A 9999-nucleotide genomic window follows, 5' to 3' on the forward strand; every position below is an offset into this window, starting at 1 on the left:
TGTCTTCTAATTTCCTGGCTCCTGGTGCTGAGAGTGTTGACTGTGGAGCCAAGCAAACTGAAGCTGTGAACAATCTCAATCTCTTCACCATCCATCCCGATGCTGCCAATTGGTCCCGTGGTGAGAATCTTTGTCTTCTTGACATTGAGCCTCAATCCATATTGGAGGCTGCAGTACTTGACACTCTGCAGTAAGCACTTCAGGTCCTACTCAGATTCAGCAAGCAGGGTTGTATCATCTGCATATAGCAGATTGTTGATAGATCTTCCACCAATCTTGACCCCACATTTCTCCTCATAGAGCCCAGCCACCCAGATAATTTGTTCTGTATACAGGTTGAAAAGGTATGGAGACAGGACACATCCCTGGCATACATATGCCCTTCCCAATTTTGAACCATGCAGTGTTTCCTTGCTCTGTTCTGATGACTGCCTCTTGGTCCAAGTATAGGTTTGTCATTAGCATGATCAAGTGTTATGGGATTCCCATTCTCAGAGTCAGCCACAGTTCGTTTTGATCCACACAGTCAAACGCCTTTGCATAGTCAATGAAACAGAGATAGACATTCCTCTGGTACTCCCTGCTTTCAGCTAAGATCCATCTAACATTAGCTACAATATCCCTAGTACCACGACCCCTTCTAAACCCAGCCTGGACTTCTGGAAGTTCTCTGCTGATGTGTTGTTCCAGTCATTTTTTTTATAATCTTCAGTAGAATTTTGCTTGCATGTGAAATCAGTGAGATTGTTTTATAGTTTCCACACTCTGTTGGGTCACCCTTCTTTGGGATGGGAACAAATATAGATCTCTTCCAGTCAGTTGGCCAGGTGGTCGTTCTCCAGATTTCTTGGCACAACTTGGTGAGCACGTCCAGGGCAGCATCTGTTAGCTGAAATATGTCAATTGGTATACCATCTATTTCTGGGGCCTTATTTTTTGCTATTTCCTTCAAAGCAGCTTGAACTTCTTCCTTCATCACCATGGCTCTGGCTCATATGTTGTTTCATGAAATTCTCCTGTGTTTGCCAATTCCTTTTGCTACAGAGATTCAGTAAATTCTTTCCATCTTCTTTTAATACTTCCTGGATGATTTAATATTCTTCCTAAAGCATCCTTGCTTATAGCAACTTGAAATTTGAATTTGTTCTTCAGTTCCTTGAGCTTAAGGAATGCTGAGTGAGTTCGGCTGTGTGTGTGTGTGTGTGTGTGTGTGTGTGTATAAAATTTATCCTAGAAAGCAAACAAACAAAAAAACAAAATTCAACCTGATGGTAATGATGCAAGAAGGTCAAGTTGCATTAAAAGCATTGGCTTAAAACAAAGCCCAAGGAATTTATGGACTACAAATTGACTTATTTTAACTAACAGATGTAACTTGGGATGTGCTCACTAGTTTCTGTCTAGAAATATTAAAGACATCTCCCTGTCCAACTGAAAGAAAGATATCCATATATGTTCCCATTCCTAGAATAGGTGATCTACAATTTGTGTCAAATGTGGAAATTACCAGGAAATATATTTGATACAATATGAAAGTAAAATCTTGCTGAAGATTATTTAAAAATGGCTAGAACAGTACCTCACCAGAGAACTTCGAGAACAGTACTTCACCAGAGAACTTCAATAAATTCAAGACAAGGGGCCATTGTACCAGGGATTATAATTTTTGATATCAGATTTATCTTTGCTAAAAGCAGGAAATACCAGAAATATTTTAATATATTTTATTGATTATGCAAAGGCATTTAATAGTGTGAATCATAATAAATTATGGGTAATATTGAGAAAAATGGGAATCCCAGACATTTAATTGTGTTTACGTGAAACACCTAGATCAAGAAGCGGCTGTCAGAACTGAACAAGAGAACACTAAATGGTTTAAAATCAAGAAAAGTGGTTGTCAGATTTGTATACTTTCTCCATACTTCTTCAATTAGTATGCTGGAATCATTGGAGAAGGTGGGTTATATGAAAATCAACATGGCATTGCGACTGGAGGAAGTCTTATCAACTGGATGTGTTAAACATGTAATGCAACTTTTCTTACTGAAAATGAAGAGGACTTGAAGCACTTGGTACAAAAGATCAAAGAATACTGTTTTAACAAGCATTATATCTCAACATCAAGAAATTTTTAAAAAAAATCTTCATCCTCAAATCAACAAGCAGCATTGTTACCATGCTAAACAGGCTCTAATCTCAGCTGTGCAAGCAGTCTCCTCTCCTCTGTACATTCTATCAATCTCTCCATCTTTGGTCCTTCTGCTGTCAGTCTCTTTCTTTCTACATGGCCTGGATCAAAGCATTTATAGCAGTTTGCTCAAAGGCTGGTCTTCTAGCATCAGCTTTCATCCATTGCTGCTGGCTTTGCCTCTGAGATTCCTTCCTGTCCTTATGCTGTTGACTTTCTCTTGCCAGACCCCTCCTCTGCTTGAGGAGATTTTCTCCTCTTCTCTCTCTGAGAAATATCAGGATAGTTTTATGCACTAACTTTCTGATTAGAAACCAATGAAACCCTACAACGTGAATAAAATAAGCCAATCATAGAGGAAGCTTGCTATTGTTAGGTCTCATTGAGCCACGGAACTTTGCCCTATCCTACCCTGTGATACTCAAGCCCATTCTGGTAGTCACTGTGTCAGTTCATTACATTGAAGGTTTTCCTCTCTTTCTTCTCTACTTTTCCAAGCATGATGTATCTCCAAGGACTAGTTCTTCTAGAAATATATCCGAAGTAAGTGAAATGAAGTATCACCATCTTTACGTTTAAGGAGCACTCTGATTGCCTCTTCTTCAAGACTGATTTGACTGAACAAAATGAAAAACAAAAGAGAAAGGCCTTTGACAGAATCCAATACCCTTTCCTAATAAAAACACTCAAGAAAATAGAAAGAAAAAGGAAAATAGAAAATTGAGAAGAGAAAAAAGAAAATAGAAGGGAATTTCTTCAACATAGTGAAGAGTATGGAAAACCAAGAGCCAACATCACATCATTCTGAATGGAGAAAGATCAAAGGCAAACAGAGACCAGACATGAATTTCCACTTTTACCTAATGGCAAGAAGCTGCATTGCAATCCCTAAGGCTTGTGTTCGAATCCACTAGCTGCTCTGAGGGAGAAGAATGCATAATCTCCTCCCATATGATTAACTGCCTCTGAAAATCCTGCCAGAGGGTCAGCTATGAGTCAGATCAAACTTGATGGTACACAACAGCATCCAATATTGCATTGGCAGTACTAGCTAGGCCAATATGACAAGACAAGAAATTAAGAGGCATCTAGATTGGCAAAGAAGTGGTAAAACTCTCACTATATCCAAGCAATATAATAGTGTACAAAGAAAAGCTCAAGGACTCAACAAAACACCTGATAAACCTAGTAGATCAGTTTAGTAGAGTGGAAGGACATAAGATCAATATTTAAAAATATCAGTGTGATTCCTCTACAATAATGAGAAAATATGAGAAGGAAACTAAGAAAGAAATACAATTCACAATGTTGTTGTTGTTATGTGCCGTCTAGTCGTTGATGACTCATAGCGACCCTATGTACAACAGCCCTAAACCCTACTCTATCCTGTACCAATCGCATTACCTCTGACACACCCCAGTCACTGAATCAATCCACCTCATAGGGAGCCTTCCCCTCCTGTGCTGTCCCTCTACCCTACCAAGCATGATGTCCCTCTCCAAGGACCTGTCTCTCCTTACAACATGTCCAAAGTATGTCAGACAAAGCCCCAGAATCCTTGCCTCCAAGGAGAAGCCTGGTTCAACCCTCTTAGGATGAATCTGTTTGTTTTCTTGGTAGTCCATGGAACATTCAATACTCTTCTCCAGCACCACAACTCAAAGGCATCAATTCTCCTTCTATCCTCCCTAGTCATTGTCCAACCCTCTGATGCATAACAAGTGATTGCAAAGACCATGGTCTGTATCAGGCACACCTTAGTCTCCAGAGAGACACCGTTGCTCTTGAGTACTTTAGAGAGGTCCCTAATGGCAGACTTTTCCATCGCAATACATTTTTTTTTTATTTTCTGGCTGCTGGTGCCAAAAGTGTTGACCGTAGAGCTGAGCAAACTGAAGCTGTGAACAATCTCAATCTCTTCACCATCCATCCTGATGCTACCGATTGGTCTAGTGGTGAAAATCTTTGTCTTCTTGACATTGAGCCTCAGTCCATACTGAAGGCTGCAGTCCTTGACCCTCTGCAGTAAGTGCATGAGGTCCTCCTCAGTTTCAGGGAGCAGGGTTGTGTCATCTGCATAACGCAGATTGTTGATAGATCGTCCACCAATCCTAATGCCACGCCTCTCCACATAGAGCCCCACCTCTCAGATAATCTGCTCTGCATACAGATTGAAAAGGTATGGTGACAGGACATTCACAATAGTCAACCACAAATTGAGATACGTGGGAATAAGCCTAAGTAGAGGCACGAAAGACCTTTATAAAGAGAACAAAACACTACAGTGTGGGAAAATTACAGGGTCTCAGCATTTGATGGGTGGAAGGAGGGAGCAGGGAAAAAAAATTCACCAAGCAAGAAAAACCCAAAACAATGTACATGAATGAAACACTTAGAAAAAAAGAACAAACCCAACACTACTGTGAGAAATGGTAAGAGATCTAACTAAATGGAAAAATGTTCCTTGTGCATGGATATTGTTGTTGTTCTTATGTGCTGTTGAGTCTCCTACAACTCATAGCAACCTTATGTATAACAGCTCTGAACTCTGCACTATCTTTAATCAGTCTCATTTTCTGAGACACACCTATCCTCATTACCTAGTTATCGAGTCAATGCATCTCATCCAGGGTCTTCCTTTCCTGTGTTGTTGCTCCAGTCTTCCAAGCATGACGTTCTTCTCTAAGAACTGGTCCCTTCTGGCAACCTACTCAAAGTATGTGAGATGGATCTTTAAAATCCTTACCTCCAGGGAGCAACCTGTTTTCACCTTCTTCAGGACAGACCTGCTTGTTCTTTTGGCAGTCTATGGTGTGTTCAATGTTTTTCTCCAGCACCACAACTCAAAGGCATCAATTCTTCTGTCATACTTGGTCATTGTCCCCCTCTCAGATGCATAGCAAACAATGAAAAAAAGACCATGGCCTGGATCAGGGGCACCTCTGTCTTTTGACTGATATCATTGCTCTTCAGCACTCTAGATAGGTCCTTGACAACATATTTATCCAATGCAACTTTTCTTTTTATTCCTTGACTCTGGTGCCAAGATTTTTTATTATGGATCTGAGCAAAAAATTGTTAACAATCTCAATCTCTTCTCCATCTATCATGATGGTGTTTAGCATTTTTTTCTTTTTGTTTGGCCTCTCTACATTCTAGTACTAGTTTCATTGTCTCTTTGATACCTCTTTTGTAATTTTTAGTCATTCCACAGAGGCAGTCCATATGACTTCTGTGTAGTCCATCAGGTAGACTGCTTATGTTTTTTCAAAAGGTTATTGCAATCAATACATTCTCATACCAAATTCTATTATCTCCACCCTCATTTCTGACACTAAGTCTGTATTTTTCAAGAACCAGTATGTAAAGAGTTGTTTTGCCAAACCAAGGACAAGTGGTTTGAATGCACTAGCTGCTTCTCAGAAGAAAGATGGGCAATCTCTATCCATACAATTTACTATCTAAAAAATCCATTCTAGGGTAAGTGTAAAAAGAGCAAAGTGATGTGGAGCTGGCCAAGTCCAGTCTCTATTAATTCCACAGGGACAATTACCCCCATCAACAGTATCTACGACACAAAACCAACTCCTATGAGATCAAACAGGTCCCTTCAAATTCTCACACCTCTTTCAACTAATTCCAATGCAATTCTACTGCCATACTTGATCTAGAAGATGTTTCAATAACTGCACATATTTTATAGAACCATACTCATGGTCATGGAGTTTATTAGGGAACTTAACAGGCTATGACCCAGGTTAGCAGCAGGATACAATTTCTCAGGACAACCACAGAAGAGTGTTCATAGGCCCTTCATTATTCAGTCTTGTGTTTTAGGCCAGTGTCACAATGGTTTTCTGTTTCTCACAATTTTGGTGTCATTCTTCCCACCCAACAAGTTTGGGTGAAGGTACCTAGCCTTCTGTGGAGTTCCAAGGTAGTTCTGTTTCATGTCAAGGCTCTGGCTCTGGTTCTCATCAACAGCAGCAGCTGCTGCTCATGTAGGTCCCTTCTAAGTGGCATAAGAATTTTTGTCCCCCAAGGACTTGTGCTGCATTCTCTGTTTCTTTTTTGCTGCAGGTATTGCTGTTAGGTGCTTTCAAGTTGAGTATCAATGACCCAGGAACAACTGATCTGAACACTGTCCCATGCCATCCTCACAATCTCCGACACACTCAGGCCTATTGTTGCAGTCTCTGTGTCAACCCACCTGGCTGAGGGGCTTCCCTCTTCTTTGCCTCTCCTTCACATTTCCAAGCATGATGTCTTTCGAGGAATAACCTCTCTAAGCAACATGCCCAAAGTATGTGAAATGAAGCTTCATCATCTCCGCCTCCCAGAAGCACTCTGGCTGTGCCTTCTCTAAGACATATCTGTAGGTTCTTTCAGTAGTCCATGAGATCTTCAGCACTCTTCTCGAACACTAAAGTTCAAAGACATCAATTCTTCTTCTGTCATCCTTATTTATTGTCTAATTCACAGATTCATAGCATATATCTGAAAGGATCATGGCCTGAGTCACGTGCACCTTTATCCTCAAACTTATATCATTACTTTTTTATAATTTAGAGAGGTCCATAACTGTAGACTTTCCCAATGCAATGAATTTTCTGATCTCTTGACTGCTGATAGCAAGTGTATTGCTTATAGATCCATGTAATATGAAGTTGTTGCTAGTTTTTTGTTGTTGTTGTTGTTTTTCCTTTTTATTTTATTATTTTTGTGTGCATGTACCGTCAAATCAGATCTGACTGGTACAGGAGGAGATTATCCCTCCTTTCCCAGCAGAGCATCTGGTGAATTCGAACGGTGAGCCTCTGGCATTGTAGTTGCAGCTCCTTACCACTAGGCCACCAGAGCTCCCCATTAGTTTCAGTTCTTTAGTTGTCCTTCATGATGTTGCCTATTGGTCCAGAGGTGAGAATTTTTGTTTTCTTGATGTTGAGATGTAATCCATATTGAAGGCAGCAGTGTTTAATCTTCTGCAGAAAGTGCTTCAAGTCCTCTTCACTTTCAGCAAGCAGGGTTGTGTCATCTGTTTAAAGAAGGTTTTTGATGAGTCTTCCACCAATCCCGATGCCAAATTTTTCTTCATAGAGTCGACATTCAAGGTGGATATGGATCCTGGCTGAAAACAAGCACTACCAGAAGAATATCTACTTATTAATATCTATACTGTATTGACTATGCAAAATCATTTGACTGTGTGGATCTTAAAAAATTATGGCTAACACTGAGAGAAAAAAATGGAAATTCCAAACACTTGTTTGTGCTTATGTGAAACCTATACCTAGATCAAGAAGCTGTGGTGCAAACAGAGCAAGGATAACACAAAATGGTTTAAAATTAGTAAAGGAATGCATCTGGCTTGTATACTTTCTTTCCTGGAAGATTCCCCAAAATCTGCCCCAGAATCTACACAATTTAATAGTAAGACTAGCTAATCCTCTTGTGGATAGACTAACACACCTTATCTGTATGATTCCACTAATTTATTGGCAAAGTCAAAGTCAATAACTAAGAAATACTTTTGACAATAAACCTCTGACATTGCAGTCAACAGTGAGTGAGTTCCAAATAGATTTGAGTTTAGGGAGCTCTGTTGGCCTAATGGATAAGCAGTTGCACTGCCAACTCTAAAGTCAGGTAGTTAGAATCTATCAACTCCTCAGCAAAAAAATGATGGCATTCTCCACTCTTGTGACTTATAGCCTTTGAAAACTTGCTGAAGGGTCAGCTGTGAATCAATTCTGACTCAATGGCATTGAGTTGTTATTTTTCTTTTGGGAGTTCTAGTTAGCCCTATTGGCTGCACTGCCAACCAAGTGGTGAACAGTTTGCATATATCAGCTTCTCCATGCAAGAAAAGTAGGCGATCTTCTATTATGAGATTTACCGTCTCTGAAAATCTTCCTGAGGATGAAATGGGTCAGCTATGCCTCAGTTCTGACTAAATTGCCCTGTAGATTTATTGATTGGTTGTTGTTGTCAAGTCAGAACCAACTCATAGCTGGCTCTCCAGCAGATTTTCAGTCTGTAAATGGGACAGGAGATTGCCAGACTTTCCCCGATAGAGTATGTGGTGAATTCAAACTGTCTGCCTTGGAATTGACAGCAGCACTCCTCACTGAGGGAGCTGTGGTAGTCTAGTGGTAAGGAATGATAAACATATAAACCTTATGTGTTTAACTTTATGCTTTCCAACAATTAAGGTAGTGATACAGCTTCCATACCAGTGCATTTTATTTTTAAACTATTGTTGCTGTTGTTGTTGTTGTTATGTGCTATCAAGACTCTTATGACTCATAGCAACCCTATGTACAAGAGCCCTAAACGCTGTTCTATTCTGTGCCAACCTTGCTGTCTCAAACACACTCATTCCCACCACTCCACTCACAGAATCAATCCATCTCATCGAGGGACCTCCTCTCCTGCACCGTCCCTCTCCAAGGACCAGTCCCTCCTTGCAACATGCCCAAAGTATGTCAGACGAAACTTCAGAATCCTTGACTCCAAGGAGTGTTCTGGCTTCACCCTCTCCAGGACAGACCTGTTTTTTCTCCTAGAAGTCCATGGTATATTCAACACTCTTCTCCAGCACTAATTGCCTTAAATTCAGAGTTGTTCTTTCATATTCCCCTACTTATCATGCCTCCTGGTTTTATCTTAAACATATTAAGACCAAATATCTTAAAAAATAAAAAAATTCTCATAACAATAAAATCTTTCCTATGATTGAAACAGTTTTTGTATTAGTTTTTATATGAAAAGAAAGTATTTTGCTTGTTAAAAAGTTTTTGAGAAATGCTGATTGTTGATGTAAGAATCCTGCAAGTGTAATGGTTTACTAACCTACCTTTCTTTGCACTACTGACATGGAATTGATCCTGATATATAGCAATTCTGTAGGACAGTATAAAACTGTCTTGCAGGGGTTCCAAGACTGCAAATCTTATAGAACCATCTTTCTACCATGGAGAAGCTAAAACTCATCTTTTGGTTAGCAGCCTAATGCCTTAGCTTTTCCACTATCTCAGTTGTTACAAAGCTGTTTAAAAAATATCAAGACGGGCAGCTACTGCTGCCAGTTTAGGGCCTGTGTCAGGAAAAGGAAGTCTTACTCATAAACAGTGCCACCCAAAGGTAATAAAGGAGGTCAGAATTGCTTCCACTGTGGAAAGCTGGGCCACTTCAGTAGACAGTGTCACAGACAAGAGCCACAGATAGGCAAAGGAGTAGAGAGGAAGCTCCCAGTCACTTGTTTTAAGTGTGGATCTGAAGGACACATGGCCAAGGGCGGCCCACATCAGGTCCTCGTGGCTGACAGGACTGACAGGCCCCAGCTCCTAGCCGAAAACAAAGGAGGATGCTTCAATGATTTAGACCCTCCCAGAAGAGCTGTGGGTGAGCATTAACATTACTGGTAAGTATATTCATTTTCTCCTGGACACAGAGCCTACTAATTGGTCCTAAAAGCCTTCTGAGGTCCCAACTCTTCTCACTATTTCTTAGTTGCTGGAATTGATGGAAAAACTCATAAGCAGTTCCTTACTTCACCTCTGCCTTGCATGCAAACTTCTGAGCTGCAAAACAACCCAGGGGTAGATGGAATTTGCTCCAGGACTTAAGAACAATAAATGACATAGCTGAGCCTCTACATGTTGCGGTTCCTAACCTCTACACTATAATAGACAAAGTGCTAGTCAATAGGCCTTTTATTGTAAGAACCACCTTCCCTCTGTAACTTGATTTGTGCCACTACTAGAACCTTTACTCGGAATATTCTTGCTTGTTAATTTTTGACTCAT

This window comes from Elephantulus edwardii, unplaced genomic scaffold, assembly GCF_000299155.1.
Source record: "Elephantulus edwardii isolate Elephantulus edwardi_28Jun2011 unplaced genomic scaffold, EleEdw1.0 scaffold00043, whole genome shotgun sequence".
NCBI lineage: Eukaryota > Metazoa > Chordata > Mammalia > Macroscelidea > Macroscelididae > Elephantulus > Elephantulus edwardii.